This window comes from Accipiter gentilis, chromosome 31 (assembly GCF_929443795.1).
Source record: "Accipiter gentilis chromosome 31, bAccGen1.1, whole genome shotgun sequence".
Lineage (NCBI taxonomy): Eukaryota > Metazoa > Chordata > Aves > Accipitriformes > Accipitridae > Astur > Astur gentilis.
Genome location: NC_064910.1, coordinates 16,925,213 through 16,943,597, shown reverse-complemented (window position 1 = coordinate 16,943,597; position 18,385 = coordinate 16,925,213).

Genomic DNA, 18,385 nt, shown 5'->3' with positions numbered 1-18,385 from the left:
GTGTGGCATCTGAAGTTCTTTCAGAGGGTTGCTGGGGAAAGGAGAGAGCTGACACTTGGGTTTAAGTATGTGGAACAAGGTGGAACGCTATCCCTTCCATAGGGGTAGCAATTCAGATGGTATGGAAGGGGAACTGGACAAGAGCTAATCCCTGTGGATTACATAGGGGTTCAAGGATGGCGTAACAGACAACACAGAGTTAGGGCATGTAGTAGAGGAAGGGTGATCAACAGTCATCCACTTCCAAGGAACTGAAGAGTAGCAAACCCTCTCTTGCTGTCAGCAGCCAAGAGCAGGGCTCCAGGAATAGGGGGTCTGTTGATGATCATTCTCTGGCTCAGCCATAGGTGTGAAGCGTACCAGGAAGCGAAACAGAAATGTAAAATCCCCAAGGGCTTTCAGGGTGGGCGACAGAGTAGGGGGCTGTGTCTGTGTACACACGAAGGAAGCAAGTCTTGCCCTCTACACACCGAGCAGGTCTACTAAGAGACTCTTCTTGAGGCAGGGTATTTCCACATAGAAAACAGAATGAAAATCCCAAATCAGGGGGAAAAAAACCCAAAAGATAAGTCTGAATCTAACATGAAGTGTAACTGAAAGATTTCACAAACAAGAGTGTTTTATCAAGAGGCGTTTTTATAGGGGACGATTTATTCATTCTACAGCAACAAGTCCATCTGAGAAAAGGAGAAGTAATCCTACAAGCCTTTTGCAATCATTGATATTTTTCTCCCTGCTTCTTTTCTTCATAGTAATTGCAATTAAATGCGCCATGCAAGGTCTGTAGTTAGTCTTTGGGTCAGTAGTCCACATCCAGCCAAGTAAATAAATAACAACAAGCTATTGTTGCGTGCTTCACTTCCTGGTAGGGGAATAACATGAAGAGTTGCATTGCCATAGTGCATCATATGCATAGATGACAAGGAGGACAGTACATCTGGGCACACGAATAGTCCCTTACGGTATTTTTAGTTCAAGTGTTAAGGCTGTGGTTAGCCTTTGAATGAATGCGATTCAAGTGCTTAGATACTGCAATGAAATGTATACACAACTACTTGTTCTCATATCATTATGCCCATAAAACACTGAAATATGTATATAATGTGCTTTTATAACGCACATTTGAAATCCTGTGGCATGCCAAAATTCTTCATTTATGACATTGATTTAATACACAGTATATAGGTGGAATTATTGAACAGAAAACTTTAAATAAACCAAATTATGTAGAAACAGTAAGATATGATACTCCTCTAGGCTTCACAGCTTAGTAACACTATATTGGCTACAAACAGAAAAGTTATGAACTATACAGAAGTTAGATCTTCAATAACTGTAGCAATAGATTTAAATACAGATCAGTTCCTCTGAGTGTGCAGGCCCGCTTACATTCAGCTTGCATATCTCTTTCTAATCCTCCATTTTATGGCACCTACTCATTTGTCTCTAAAAGACCTGGGATGAAGGAATGTGAGTTTCTCTTTATCATTCCTAATATAACATTTCACTCGACTTATTTATCAGCTGCCAATAGTATTTGCTTCAAACAGTGTAAGTCCTCGTACTCAGGAAATCCCACTGACCATGTTCCCCTGGACAAATCCCATTCTTCATGCTACATGCCAGCTTGCCAGCCATTTAAATGCCCAGATTCAGCATTTCATCTATCCAAACATTTAGGATGTTTATAATTACGAAAAGTTTTTGATTTTTTTTTCCTCATAGAGACACAAGAAATTTTTCATGTGCCTTCTCATGGTATGTTCTGTCCCAGTCAACTTTCAAGTCGGAAGCTCCTCATGAAGTGCTGTGTATAAATTGCACAACATTTAAAATTTTAGATTTTAAAAATTCTCTGTAGGGATGAGTCATCTAGCTAGTTCAGTCAATATAAAACTCCTGCTCTAACATCCCACCACAGGGCTTGAGAGGGTAAGGGGTAGTTACTCCAGCATCGCCTCTTTCTCTCATCTCTGTCTTCACTGTGAATACTCACCCACTTACTCTATTTGCAAACTTAAGCCTATTTCACTTAAGTGCTTTCCCAGACAGCTATAAATAGGCTCTTGGAAGTGGTAATTAAGTCAGGACCACATTCGCTCACAGGAATTTAACAGCTTCTCCTGGCAGAATACAATTGTTTTTTCCTCCTCTATCCAGGTCTTTGCAATTGGCCACAGAGGACCTGGAATGCTTTAATGGTTCAAACCATTTGCAGTATGATTGTATACTGGCACGTTATTATTCCTTTTGCCTCATTATTCATGCTGCTATTAATTTTTATTAAAAAAATAATGTTGAGAAACAGATTCAGTCTGAGCTCAGACTTGTCATGTGCCCAAAATAAAATGCGATGGTGGATGAAAGGGTGAAGCTGACCTAGAGGACCCAAAGGCTGGAGGACAAGATGGTGGGTGCTAGGGAGACCCTGAGATTCAGGGAGATGTGAGCAGAGACAATTGTGAACCCCAGTGTACAAATATATATTTCAACTGACTGATATTATAGTTTAAGGCTTATTGTACTATAGTTACCCCATATTATACTAACTTCAGTGACTGCAGTGACAATTTTGTGTCATTGTAACAAGTTGCTGTAAGGCAACTTCTCTAAGAAAAAATTTGTTGAAGTTAGCTTGACTTTTTTCAAGCGTTAGTTAAGTTAAACTTGGAGGCAAAAAGTTATCTTCCGCGGTTTTGTTGCACTTTACACTTAAGGTAAGGGAGAGTTATTTGTCCTGTTAGATTTTACAAAGAAACCTCTCATGCCAGCATGCTGCTGTACTCCCGGTGCCCACAGCCCACCGCGTTTCAGCCCTAACAGAACGTGGTTTTTTGCCTTCTTGCCTTGGAGCCAGTGTGCGTGCTGTGCCACCCCTCAGCGAGGAGAACCCCTCCCTGCTGCTGGTGCTGCGTACCCCTCGGACAGGGTCCTTGGTGGAAGGCCTGAAGACTGGGATGTGTCTTGTGTTGATCTGAAAGATGGTAAATGTATTCACTCTCCTGCATAAAGCTTTTAAAAAACAGCAGTAGAGAACTTCCTAGATAAATTACCATACATAGGCTTTCTGCAGGATTCCCCAGCACATTTGCTCAGTGACTCCCAATTACTTCAACAGCACTGTAGTGCTTGTTCTCACATTGACATCACCAGAGAGATATTTATTCCAACGCAAGATGTTTGCTGTGCAGAATATGCCCAATTTTGTTTTGCAAAAGCACATTATTACAGTTCATTTTTAATTTTCATCCAAAGATGTATTATTATCTGTGGTATTGCACGCTCTCAGGGAAAGAGCCAACACAAAACAACCCCCTGCACCCCACCCCACCCTCCCCCCCCGTTGTTTTTTTTTCCTTCTAAAGAAACATGCCAGTTCACATGTGTTCCAGTAAGTATACGTTCCATTTTGGTAATACGAGAATAACACTGGCAATATGCGTTGTGATTCGGATACTGGAAACATGCTATAAAACTTCTGTAACATGAGAATGATTGTATCGACTCAAACCAAAGTCCATCCAGCCCAGTACTGTGTTTCTACCAGTGGCCACTACCAGCTGCCCAGAGGAGTATAAGGACAAATCAGATATACAGTGACATTTTTCAAGAACCATCTTCCAATCTCCAGCAAATTCCAGCTCAGGATGTTCTGGCCCAGAGCTGTTATCCTTGTATTCAACAGCTCCCAAGGGATTTTGTTTATTGAATTCATCCAATTGTTTTTAGCATCCGCAATATATATAGCAAAGATCTTTATCTATACACTTTGAGAAGTATTACCTTTTGTTTTGAACCTTTGTGCTGTTACTAGTTGATGCCTCCTATCTGTTGTGCTAAAAGAAACTGTGACTATTCTGTGTCTTCTCCAGGCAGATGCATCATAGCCCCCCTCCATCCTTGCTGTGATGTGGGTTTTGTGTTATTCCCAGCCTTATGGAGGAAGAAATCTCTTCTTTATTTCACTCAGCTTGGACTGAAGTGATCATTGCCCCCCATTCACCACAATGACTGACCAACAAACTAGAAAACAGGGTTGGATAATAGTCCCCACTGACAGTCCGCCCTTTCTAAAATGAAGCCAAAAATACAATTCAATGGTTTATTTTGGCCTTCAGTGCATTTCATGTATGATGGATGTGCATGGAAGTGCTGAATCTCAGAACCCCCAAAAGCTATACCAGTTCAGAAAAGCAGAATTCCTTACAGAATTCCCTGGTATGACCAGATCAGAAAAACACAGCCATAGTACTATTATACTGATATTACAGGAGTATTACATTCATAATCAGAATAGTTCCTCTTCAGAGATATTTTTTTTTTCTTGTTGGGTTTTGGTTTTTTGTTTTCTTTTGAATTTATTCTGGACAGCACTGCCAACCCAGCTGCATGGATATTGTTCTTTAAGCCAACAATACCCTCAGAAATCAAGTCAATATTTTACAGTGGTGTAACAAATCATCGCTAGATGCAGGATAGATGCAAAGAAATTCCATTTTCTTTCATTTCTAATGTTCAAAACAGCAAAATAAAAATAAGCAGAATTAGTTTGATGATCATCCCTTAGTGAACACAGTCTCACCAAAACTACCTAGACAAATTACCTAGGCGGAAAACTTCTATGTGCTCTGAGAGCTTTTAAAGTTCAGATATCCTCAAGTTCTTGTTAAGCTTACATTAACGTTTACATTTAAACTGACCCCCAGAGATTATTTTTTAAATATAGCTGGATTAATATTCTCAGTGGATCACATATAATGTTAAGGAAAGTTTAAATGATCGTTTTGGCTGCTTAGAATTTTTTCCAGTGTTTAAAAACCTGTAATTGGCTTTTAAAATTTAATTCTAAGATCTCTCAGCCCTTTAAAATCAAACTTGTAAAATCAGGTCTCTTTTCCTTTATTTCACCTTTACTATAGGAAAATCTGCAAGTTTCTGTAATGCCTAGTATTGTAAAACCCGTATTGCTATACTTGGTATAGCAATAATACAGCCTAAGGAAAAGCATCTGCTGAGCTCACTATATTGAATTAAGATCAGTATCCAGCAGTGAGCTTCTGTCACTAAACAGAGCAATCTGGCAAAAAGTTAAAAATCTAGTTTTTTATTCATTACTTGATCCAATGCCTCATCTGCACAGAAAAATCCTTATGTCGAGGTCAGTACCCTCAGAACAGTTTGACGCTGGGGAGATGTGTACTGAGTTACTCCTTGGGTCATGCCAAAGTAACGCTGAAGATTAGGTCTGGCTCCAAGCAGAGCAAGCTTCTCTTCTGTGCCCCTCTAGAAAAGCAAATATATTTTCCTCTCTACCGACTCTACCAGCAATGCAGGCATCCCGCTTTGGAAGCTCTGGATTTTTATGTCCGAATTGAATTGCCTGAAGCAGATAATGAAGATACTACCCTTTAGTAATATCTCTTAGAAATGGCTGCCCATTATCACGAAGAATGAAGAATTTTGTGGCAAAAGCAGGGCTGCAACCCAGTTCTCTGGGGCAGGACACAGCTGATCTAATCACCAGACTTTCTCTTTGCGCAGTGTCTTGCCTTTTTCACTAAACGCTTCCAGTTTTGGGGGATGCAAAAGTGAAAAACGCAAGGTTCTGTCAAAACCAAAGTTGAAAGGTTTAAAACGACACTGAGTGTGCAGCTGAAGAGACCTTCCTGGATGACCAGCATGGCACTGGCCAGCGCCACTGACATTAGACTCTGCGGGTCCAAGGGCCGCACGTGTTTCCTTCTCAAGCCCTGACACTGGGATTGCCCGAGGGAAATCTCCATGAGGGAAAGTTGAGGGACTGCAGCTTTTCCCTTTTAGCAGTTGCCAGTATCCTGCAGACGTCCAGTTGAAAGATGGAAAGGGGGCTACCATGCCCAGCTTCCAGGCCTGGCTGTCCTAAGGAGGTGAGCTGCCTACTAAACTATTCTTTTGGTTCTAGGCCTCAGACACCACTTCTGCCAATCACTGACATGACTGGGAGAAAACAAATCTGCAGGCCATTAAATGTTTCATGGAACTGAATCAACACAAAAAACCAAAACAAACCAAAACAAAAAAAAACCCAAAACCAAACAGTATGTGTGATGTGCGTCAAGTCTGGTGAGACATAATTTTAACCTATGCCTGAATTGAAGATTATGGATTATGCTGATTTAATTCCATTATCAGATCTGATAGAACAATAAGGAGTTCACACAGAAAAAAAGAAAAAAATAAGCATTAATTTACAGTGCTATTCAGAATGTGATAACTGTGTGCATGGAAGCTATGGCAGTCCATTGGGCCTTCCTGTTGCCATCCAGCTGACATACGTTATTAGCGTGCACTTTTCTATAACCACTAGCTCCGCTGAAGTTTTGGTCAGCATATTTAGGATGTCCTATATTCTGCTATGAGAATAAAGGAAAGTCTAGAAAATGAGCAATGCCCATCTCAGGTGGTGTTCTCTTTTCTGTTGTGAGAATTCTGACTGTGTTTTCTTTCTTTGCTGTGGCTATCAAAATCAAGATGAAGTTTTAGGACCCCACTGTACAAAGTATACCCCTTGAAGCATATGTCAGTAGTATGCTTTAGGGCTGAAATAGCAGAATTTTTCTTTTGGCTGGAAAAACTTATAAATGACATTTTCCTTTCCACAGAGGTTATTCCAATGCACTAATTTTTTTTCTACGAGACAGACTGTGTATGAACTAGGTTAATAGCAGCTAATTTTCCTAATACCATTATCCGTCGGGAGTATCATTTTACTAGAAGTAAAATGACATATAATCCTTCCCCTAAACCACCATTATATATTACTACTCTATTAATAGATCCTGTAACTTGGTTTTATTAACAAAAGATATGACTGCATATTTGGTAGTAACTCTCTTGATATCAAGGCAAAAAGCCACAAGATTAGAATCTTATTTTCTCAAAAACACTTTCTAACAATAGATAGAATTCACACCAAAGAACATCTTGCTAAGAATAGATGGAATTATTGTGTAAAAATGCTTCATGCACAATGGAAAAAATTCCAACAATTTTGGCTGGGAGGCTACGACAATTTGTGACAAAAAGAAAACGATGCTGTCACAAGCGCAGAAAAATGTTTTAGCTCTGCTAGAGTGCTGCTTGACTGCTCACCCCCAGATGAGCATTTCACGCTCTTTTGGAAGAGTTTAACCTTTTTAAAAATTTGCCACTTTCAGGTAGTTGTCTATCTCCTAAGTTAGAAATGTAGGTGTGACAACCATACACGAATGAAAATTGAGATTATTTTTTCTTTGGATCATTGTTTTTTTGAATGTGCATCATCCCAGTGTAACTTGTCTTAAAAAGGAGTGCTTCAGTACTATCTTCAAAGCTACCCCACTAATCCTCAAAACACAATTTGATGGTATCTGCACAAAGTCTGACTGCAGTCAGGCTGCCAGTGCACTGACTGCATATTGCACCGACTAATACTGTATTAGACTTTCCTTATACATGTCTGTCTTAACTTTTCAAGCTCTGTCTACAGCAGAACAGTATCCTACGATTCTTAAATGCTAGCCCATAATTAGCAACAGCAGTTTCTTCATTCTCATTTGTAACATCCCCCTTATACCTGGGAGGGAAAAAGTCCAGTGTCTTTAGTTTAGAGCTATGCTGTGTTTTTCAATAGCAACATAAATCACATCATCCCATTGCAATTACCATGAGAAAGGACAGTCTGTTGTTAGGGTATAGTCAACATACATGAAACGTGCATGTTTCACATCATGTGAACGTGTGACTTGAAAAAAATCACTCCTTGATGCAGCTGTTATACCCTAACCAAAGCAAATAGGCTCACCTCCAGCGATGCCACATTGAACGAAGCACCCGCTAGTGAAAGCCCACTGCCTGCACCATGCAGAAAGGCGATGCTCCCCACTGCTGTGTGCCCCCCCTTCCCCTTGCCTTCTGCCCCACGAGGGAGCTGGGGAACCAAAAGCCAGGCAGCTCCGTCAGGTTTCCCAGAGCAGGACCCGAGCAGCAAGCTGCAGGGCAGCACTGGACAGTGAATCTCATTCTCAGTGGGTACATAGTGGGTCTGTGCATTGAGAGCAGGGAGGCCTGACTTTCATTTAGTTGGTCTTTGCTCTGCCAAAGCAGCTAAATGTAAATGTCCCCATGTACCCTATTTAGAGAAATTTACAGTCTACCATAGAAGAATGGATACCTTTTATTAATACATTCTCATTTAGATTTATTTTATTTAAATGCTTTCTTAATTTAATTTTGGACTTGTCTACCCATAAATTTGAAGTATCTAATGAAATCTGTTCCTGGCAGTTCAAACAAAATGTGCAGGTTTGAGTCTAGCCGGAGCCACAGCATCAGAAGTCCTGCTAGTTATGCAGCTGACAGCAAGCTCTCTGGAGGGCATACCTTCAGAAGATAGCTTAACTCCCTTTTTCCACAAATCAGTGTCTTTTTTTTCCATGCAAATTTCTTGGTCTTCAATATCTTTTCTCATCCTGTGTGAAAAGCACTCCTGCATTTCAAGATCTTTTTAAAGAGTCATGTCTGGAAGCCAAATCTCCCTCCAATAGTTTGCAGCTTCAACCTTCACTTCCTGTATTAGCCACAAAATGCAGAACTGCCTCTTTAAAAAGAAAAAAAAACCTTGCAGTGATTTTGTGTTCTTTCACATTTTCCTGCTGTACTTCCTTTATTTCTGTCTGTTATTAGGTTAATGGTAATTTCATCTGGCTTAGGCATCTGTCATTTTGTTTATCTTTTCTGTACCATGCATACCAATGTCACTGCATAAGTAACACTACAAGTGTGTTTATGTTAATAACAACAAGCATACAAGGAATTGTTCTATGTCAGGTGCTATCTTACAGCATCCCATTAAAAGAACAGATTACCAGTGAACACTGAACACCTGTTTTTTACATTCTTTAGTAAATGACTAATGTTTATATACAAAGAGAAGGTGACCTCAATTGCAGGCTGTAGCAGCTGGCAATCACATTGCCCAATCCTTGCAAATGTTAGCCAGTTAGCAAAACCAACAGTTTTCTTTTTGTGACTTCCAACCATGACCTTCATTTATTTGCAGCTTACTCAGATATTACCTATACATATAGGATCACAGGCCAAAGAGCTTCCTGCAGCTGGCTGCTGGCACAGAGTGTGCCCCGTTGATCGACAGCTAAGGTGGCACAATCACAGGATTTATCTCAACAGAAGACTTCACAGGCTGTTGGAGAAAGATCCCATATGTAAGCAACGCAAAGCCATACAGGGTCCCTAGGGGAGGAGCAAACCCGATTTCCTGCCTGGCTGGGATGGCAGGCAGGCGGAAAGGAGGAGGAAAGGAGATACTTCCATTGTTTACAACAGAATAGAAATTCCAGCTCACAGAGACTGAGAGGCAGAGGCCTGAAAAGACGTAATGACATTCCTCCTGCCTCACGTGTTCACCTCCAACTGGTCTTTGAGAAACATTTCCATAAATACCTTCCATGAGGAGAAGGTGAAAAGTATTCCTGATCTTCCCACAAAATATGCACAGAACATGAGCATCTGAACAACATACATTTCTAGAGGGAAGAATACTTAATTGACATGAAAATCAAGGCAGCACACTACATTATATTTAACAGACACCTCTAGTTTGGAGGGAAACAGATTTTCCATATTCCTACGCAAGCGATGCCAGAGGCAGAGATAGTGGTATGATTCACAAACCACAGCCTTCAGTTTGCCTGCTCGTGGTACTGCAGATTAAAAGCCAGCAAAGTAACCATGAGAGAAACCAGCTATCTTTTCAAAGGAAATCACGTGTATTACAAAGAAAAATTCAGAAGTCTTTATGAAAGCTAAATAGCCAACCAGATTCTTATGAGAGCACTGAAGTAAACCCCAATGCATTATTATCATTATATACATAACAATTAGAAGTAAACCAATTTAATTACTAATATTGATTGTGGGATTTTATTTCCTGGTTGTAAGAAAATGAAATCTTTCGAATGTGTTTGCAACATTGGCCACAGTCCTACAAATTGTTCAATAGGAACTTTACTCATTCATATCCATGAAGCTGCTCGCTCACATGGGATATGCATTTTGGTGATCAACGCATATTTGAAAACTATGAACAAAGAATAGAAGTTCTACCTATTTCACGGTTCTGTCTGTTGTTTTAATTCAGTATTTTATATTACATGTTTTGTCATCTTTCGTATCATTGTATTTACTGGAAGTTGCCTATATATAGGTCTAACATCTTTTCCCAGAATTAATGTTACTTTAAGTTCTTTCTTTCCACCTCAATCTATTTTGGAACCCAGACCAAGCCTGAAAATTTTCAGCCAGAAAAAATGTTTATGTCACTAGGCAGGGCACAACACATACCTATATACACGCAAACATTCCCTCTTGCTGCACAGTATTGCAATTTCTTTCTAGCTTTGTAGATCTTTATTAAGAAGTAGATTTATTGGTAATGCTTATCCAAATGAGACCTGTCATGAGAGCATGAGTTAAATTAGGTGTAGTAGTATTAATCTTGCATAGCGAGTTTTGCCTTCTGTCTTGTATTCTCTATCAATGTTAACTGCTAAGGAGTTTCCCTTTCCACCCCTGTTGAATTTTCAGGTTTTCATTTAGATAAAAACCTGAAAGCTGGAATGGGAGGTAACTTAAAAGATTTAGGTGTCCAATACTGACTTCCAGTCAAAGAAAAAGAAAAGCTTCTGGTCAAAAGCAGCTGAGCACTTATCACCCTTAATACTTTTGAAAAATCCCAGCCCAAACAGTGTGTGAGTACAGTGCATTATGCAGCTAGCCTCCTCCCCCAGCTTCCCTAAATCAATGTGGACTTATACCAGCTCAAGTAGCATGTGTTTAAATGGTAGAGCAAAGGGCAACTCATTAGCTGTCTAATAGTTCTAAGATTCCTGCACCATTGTGTTATCTTAGTTCTGTAATATCTAATTATATAAATCCTTCTGAATGTTCATCATACAGTTTAAAGGGGATGACATACTCTGCTACCCACATACCTGTCGTGGTTTTAGCCCAGCTGGCAACAAAGCACCATGAAGCCGCTCACTCACTCCTCCCCCCAGCCACGGTGGGATGAGGAGAAAATATAAAGAAATGCTCGTGGGTCGAGACAAGGACAGGGAGGGATCATTCACCACTTATGGGCACAGGCAAAAAAAATGACTTGACTTGGGAGGGGAGGCAGGGGGAACACCCCAACAATTTAATTTGTAACCAATCAAATCAAAACAAGAGAAGTAAACCCCAACTTCAGAACGCCTTCCCCCCATTCCTCCCTCCTGCCTGGCTCAACCCCACTCCCGGTTCTCTCTCCCTCCTCCCCCCGGTGGTGCAGGGGGACGGGGAATGGGGGTTGGGGTCAGCTCGCCACCCCTTGTCTCTGCCGCTCCTTCCTCCTCAGGGGGAGGAGGACTCCGCACTCGGCCCCTGCTCCACCGTGGGGTGTCTCCCACAGGCTGCAGTCCTTCAGGCACAGCCTGCTGTATCTAGCACAGGCTTCCCCACACAGCGGCGGCCATCTTGGGGGGCATCCATCCCCCTGCTCCGGTGTGGGCTTCTCTCTCCCCCGGCTACAGGTGGGCATCTGCTCTCCTGCTCCCCTCGATGGGCTGGGGGGGGGACAGCCTGCCGTCTCACCAGGGGCTGTGGGGGCATCAACCTCCCTCCTTCCTCCCTGACCTCGGTACCTGTAGAGGGGTTCCTCTCCCATTCCAATCCCCGCTCACCGCAGGTTTCCCCTCTGAACTCCGTTCTCCCAGCGGCGCTACCGCCATCGCTGAGGGGCTCGGCTTGGGCAAGAGGCGGGTCCAGCTTGGAGCTGGGGAAGCTTCCAGCAGCTTCTCACAGGAGCCGGCCCTGCGGACCCTCACCTTGCTATCAAAACCCCACCATACAAACCCAAACCAATACCTTAATGTTAGATTTAAAAGTAGAGAGAATATTAAAAATCAGGTGTTTCCTACCTGGTCAAGGCTCTTTCTAGTTGTGTCTTTGAGAGAACCACAAGTTATTTTTAAATAAAAAGCTTTTTTTTCCTTTCTATAAATTCTCCAAAGGAAGGAAGTCTTTACCAGAAGGCTCCTCAGGTTGGTTTCCTTTTACCGGCATAAGAAATGTTGTTTGATGGTTTGCCTTTAAACTGAATCCAAACATCTCATCACTGCCTGTCCAGGCCCTCCTCCAGATTGACTTCATTGGCCAGATTAAAATGCGAACAACCTGAAACAGTCGTAAGAGTTTGGCATGTGATACACAGTGTATTTCTCAGGACACATTTTCTGTAATATCTGCTTTCCTGCAGTGTTAGAAGTGGCAGCGCTGTAGAGGGGAGATTACCAAACAATATCAAGCACCAGGAAAATTAAAGAGCAAAAGAAAAACCTTTCTGGCAGTAGGAAACTGAGGTCTTCAGAAGACAAAGATTGTCTTTCTGCCTTAAAAACTCCTTCACAATAATCATAATCATTGTTGCCATGGTAGTATAATTTAGGCATTAAAAAAAAATGTTGCTGTAAAAGAAACATATCCTTTGTAGCTACATCAATAAATTATCATGCAAGTGACTGTCTTGGTCCAGGCAGCAGTAGAGAGTGGTTTACCATGTTGCCATACTCAACCACAGTTTCCAGGAGAACTAAAACAGCATTATGGTATGGTGCTGTTCCTGCACTAGACCCGTGCCTCTAAGCTTCATTCTCAGTGTAAAAAAGTAGAACCTTGGAAACGTGATACGTAAATTTAATTCTGCCCTGTGATATACACATAGCAGTACCTTCTCTTGTAATATGGGAACATATGTTTTTGAAGTAACACTAAGATCCATTTACCACACCAGAGTAGCGTTGTGCAGTGTGGGAACAGAGCAAGCACCCTAGGAGGGCTCCAGCTCAATACAGCATGCCAATATTGCACAGTTCAACAAGCTTTATGGTCTCAGTCCTGTGTAACTGGAGTCAGATGAATTTCTGAAATTGATTTTCTAGAAGTGCTCGAACTTCAAAGTCAGTGGAATAGGATAAAATGTATTGATAAGTCAGAAAAAATGTTCAGGAAGCAGGGGCATCTTTATTCCCCTTCCTGCAAATTCTAAATTTGACCTCAGGAAACACTTTGTGAACATCAGTAGTAAAGAATGTCACTGTGTTCAAAGGGAAAAAAATACTGCTCAAGTTTGTTAAACTATGTATTATTTGGGGGAAAAAATCTTTATTGGATGAATACAACTAATGCATCTTGCACCATATGCTGCAAAAAATTCAATTAGACTACAGAAGGAATGAGAAAAAAAAGAAGGTATTAACTCAATGACTGGAATTATGAGGGAAAGGGCTAAAGGGATGTAGAGGGTTTATCACATCTGTCCTGCATCAAAACCAGTTCTCCAGCACCTTGGCCACGCACCTCCTGAGAAACATTTCTGCAAGAGGCTCTTGGACACCTCCATAGATGCATGCTCACACGCTGCCTCGCCTTGTCTTCTCCACGGGTGTGCTACGTGGGGTTACAATAAATCACCTTAAAAACCTCCTGTCTCGACAAGTAGACTGATCTCCGCCTGTCATGTGTGTAGACAGCAAAGAGAGGCAGCTTTCTGAGGAAAACCACCTGGGGTAGGTCTTCCAGACGAAGCCTGCTCTACAAACGAAGCAGCCCTGTCTCTCCTTACCCAGAGGCAGCCGAAGCGCTTTGGGAGCGCGTCCATGAGCCTACCTGGGCGTGAGTCCCTCTCCAGCATTCGAGAGCTGGCCCGAAGACAGACCTACTTTCCTTCCCGTGTGGACTATACGGGTCTGCCAGGCTTGAAAAGGGAGAAAGAACGGGCTAAATCCACCTCTGACAGCCTTCCTCGCCGGGCCGGGGGGGAACGAACGGCACCGCCCGCCTCCAGCCGACCCGCCGCCATTTGGCGGGCGCGGCGCCCTCTGCCGCCTCCCGTCAGCGCGGCACTGAGGGAACGTTCCCCCCCCGCGGCCGCCTCCTCCGGGGCCTCCGGGAGGCCGCGACGCCCTCGGTTCTCCTGCAGCCGTATGACGGGCTCCCGGAGCTGTTTTTGGCGGGGGAGGCAGGGGGCCGTCTGCCTCCTCCAGAGCTCCCTGCGGTGGCGGAGTGCCGGGGAGGAGAGGCGTCGACTGAAGCCGAGGACGCTGAGGGCCCCGAGGGCCCGGCATTTACACGACATCCTTTTCGTAGGCTTTTCTCTCAGACCTGTCTGTTTTTCCTGGAGTGAACACCCCAATTATTAGCCGTACATAGGGTTTGAAGCTGTTTGAAGGAAAGCGTTGCTTTCTCGACTGCAGACCCCTCAGCAGGCCACCCTGGGATGCCCCAAGTAGTCCTTGTGTCTGCTTTCACAAGCTTTTACTGGCTCGCTGCCCCTGCCACCATTGCTTGTATAAAGCCTTGCACGTGACGGCAACCTTTAATTCTGTTGCTGCTGATACTCCTGCCTTGTTTCTGCTTTGGCTCATTCACAAATGAGCGTGGTGCAGGCTGTCCGCGCCTTTTTGTGAGCCTGAGGCTGGTTTTTGTTCAAAACAGAAGTGCCGTGGGGAAGGAATGTGGGTTTACTGCCACCATCTGCTCCCAGACAAACCCTGGAGGGACATCCCAAATGAACTGACCCTCCTGGGACACCTTTTGTCTGGGGAAGAAAGTCCAGATAATGACTTTGGACAAACCTTTGTCACCGCAACTGCTTTCCCCCAGAGTATGTTGGGACCACATTGCCCTTGGGACATGAGATAATTAGGAATAGGTGCAAAACTTGAGACTGCTGGCCATGAGCTGGAGTCACAGCGTCATAGTTGGTGAAGGAGATATTGACGGGCCACGTGGGAGCTCTGAAGTGCTGTTATGTTCTGTGGAGAACTGCAACCCCCTCCATGTCTACCAGAACGGCTGGTCAGTGCAGGTAAAGCTGTGGTTGCAAAGCCGAACTCCAACGCTCTGCATTCAGGTAACACAAGTAGGAGATGCTGATGAGATCACGACACATTTGCTTTCCATGGCTGCCCGCGAGGATGCATCCCTTCTAAAGGCGTAAGGGCCCTCACCAACAGAATGGCAATACCCACTGTCTCTCTGAAATCTTTGGGTGTGTCATCTGGTGCATATTTAGAGTGACTCTTCTGATTTAGCTTTCTCAAAAATGAAGCAAGTTCACACTTAGCAAAATCTCTCTGCAATAAAAAAACAATGGTGCTAGTCATACACGATATATGTTACTTTGCATTGAACTGCACATTTACAATAACGTTTGCCGTGTTCCAGTTATCTTAGGGTAATTGTTCATGCGTCCTGGTGCCCACCCACTGAACTCCCAGCTGGTTTTCTTAGTGAAGTGTTGGTAGGTGTGTACCTCCCCTGCAAGTTCAGTTATAGGTAAGAAAATGGAGTACTAAAGCTACCTCTTTTTCCTTACTATGAAGACCAGGGTTGTGACTTCTCTGCAAAAAGAAGTAAGGCAAGTACAATGGGCTCACAACCATGCTGCCTAAGGTTCCTTGTGCCTTCTTCTGCAGCCCCCTGGCACACGCATTCAGGGCAGCCCCGAAGAGACCACAGAATTTTAGTGACAATGCAGAAAACCACTCTAAGACAATCCCTTTCCAGACAGACAAAGATTACTCTTAAATTTTGCTAATCCTCATCCATTCTGAAAGGTGAAAATAAACACAAAGTTGTGGCTGTGGACATATACATGAGTTTAGCCACGCAAAGTAAAGCTAGCCTGAAAACCTGCAAATATTTGACATGGCCATTGTGGACAATATTTCCCCATCCCAGTCTTGGCAAGTTTGCCCACTTGATAACATTTCTCATCAGATTTGCGGTCCTTGCTTTTAAAGACCACTCTCTACTAATTTCTTGCACTTTTAAATGTAGGATTTACTTACCTTTATGCAGTGCCACAACAAATTCACGCATCAAGTTTTGCTTCCCAAACTGTAGGACATTAAGAGGTACATGAACCAGACATCATCAAGAAAACAAACACCTACCGTTTCTTTCACTTTTTAAGACCTTTTAAATTTTAATAAAGTAATAACTTGACAGAGAAGGCAACAGCTGAAAGTAAATTCTGCTGTAGAGCTAAACAATTGCTCATAGTGCTATAGCTTATAATTTTGTCAATCAATAATATTATTTTCAAAGACAATTTAATGAGCTGTTGAGTCTAAAATATAAAATATCACCATCCATTAACTTTAATGATGTAAAGGCATTCAGTCTTTTAGTGTTTGTACATGCCCACAGGTATCAGATTGGAATTTGGTGAGATCAGGCCAATGTGTGGCCTTGACAGGGGATAACATCCTGCAGGAGACAGTGGGAGACACAACACTCACTAGAGGACACCCAAAGCTGGTTTCTCTTTCCAGTTATACAGGTGCAACACCTGTATTATAAGTGACAGAATTTGCTTACCTACACTGTAGATATATTTAAGTGTGTAATGTAAAGGACTTCAATGAAAGCAACAGATAAGAGGCCAAAGCTTTTTAAAGCCTCAAAACAACATAACATATGAGGTGCCATTCCATCTTCTGCCAAGCACAGATATCCTTCCCTTTGTTATTCTGTTTCCAGAAAACTTCTGTTTTAAAGATGCGGTTTGAAACTGTCTAGCCAAACTAAACATAAAGATTTTCTATATGAATTGCTGAAACATCCATGATAGCCCTTACATATGTACAATTTTGCCATGGAAGATATCCAACAGCAATGTGAGAGAGCTTGGTCACAGGTTTTTTGTTGCAGAAGTTCTTTTAAAAATGCAAGATATTTCACACAGACAGTCCCAGAGCAACTATTGGTAACAAATACTTTCTTTGAGCACCATGAAATCAATTGATAACCCAGAGCTACAAGGACAGGTTTGTTCTGAGTTGACAGAATGAATTTTCTTTTTTGTTGTTTGCAAGAGCCCAAATATAGACTTTTTTTTTTATTATTGGTAGGATGTACCCTATAAAAAAATCATTAAGACGATGCCTGAAGTTCTGTACTGAGCAAGAGCCCAAGGCTTTCCCAGCCAGGTAGGTAACTCCTGCTAAAGCCCCATTAGACTCTAGAAGCATGATCCATCCACACCCCTGGAATACCCTAAAACCCAGCAGCTGCAGACAGACCACATTTGACTCTCATCAAGTGAATCCAGCCCCTTACAACATGCAGTGACAGCTACTTTAAAAAAATGCCTGCAGGGACATTAATCACCATTTTCTATCATAAAAGCACATTTCTTTTAAAAGTGAGTGACCTGGGTTCAAGGCCCTCCTTATCTTGAGCAATAAGACAGGTTCTGTGGTTAGCACTGCTGAGGCCCCAGCTGTGCAGTCAAGCTTTTCTGTATTATCAAAATCTTGCATTTTTTTTTGCCGCTGGGTGACCCAGTTTCACAGCAGAAGGAACAGAAGAATAGGGTGTCCCCAGAGTTTCCAGACATTTAACTCTGTGTGGTATTTTGTTCTGTGCATGAGCTTTGAAGGTAGGTTTTCTTTTAAAATCTGATTGAAAATAAATACTGAATTTTATTCTCATTCACTATGCTGGGTACAAAGCTGTAAAAACTGATGTTTCTGGGCTTCTAAAATTCACATGTTAGAGCATGTTAACATGTGAGCATCCAAACTTTTGTCTGACATTGGCACCAACTCATTCCTCATCCCAGCCCAGGTCTCCAGCAGGTAAGCCAAAGGAGTAATTTCGGGACCTTGTAGCAATGACAAATTATTACTTGGTTTCACTCTAGTGGGCTGCATTTATAAAAAAATCCTCCAATTACTGTCCTAAGATTTTAATTTAGATATTTAACCAGAACATTTTAAACTAACTTATTTAATCAACATTGAAACTACTAAATGAGGTAGATTTCTGTTAAGGGAAAGTGTCAAGGAGATATGGATGGCAGTTGCAAGTCAACAGCACTGCAATTGCATCTGTGGTCTAAAACACCTGACCAAATTATTTTAAGAGGAATCTTTCTCTTTTAACAATTTTGCTTAAATTAATAAGAAGGAAACTTTCTTTCATGCCTTGCATGGGAGTAGAGAGTTCCTCAGTCAAGATCAACTCCTTTTAGTCCCCAGGTTTGAATCAGTTATTTCTCTCAACAGTAACCTTCCAGCCTTTCCGTGTGAAGAAGTACAATTTATCACATCAGAAATACCTACAATAAAAAAAGAAGAAAAAGAATTCATGCAAAATAAGAAAAGTGGTATTTGACAAGTGATCAGGAAAGACGATTCAAATAACTAACACAGGCATCATAAATTACATGGGGTTTTTTTTTCCTAATCCCATTGCGAGTTGGTTATTCTGAGAAGGCTGAACTAAGGTTAGTAGAGTT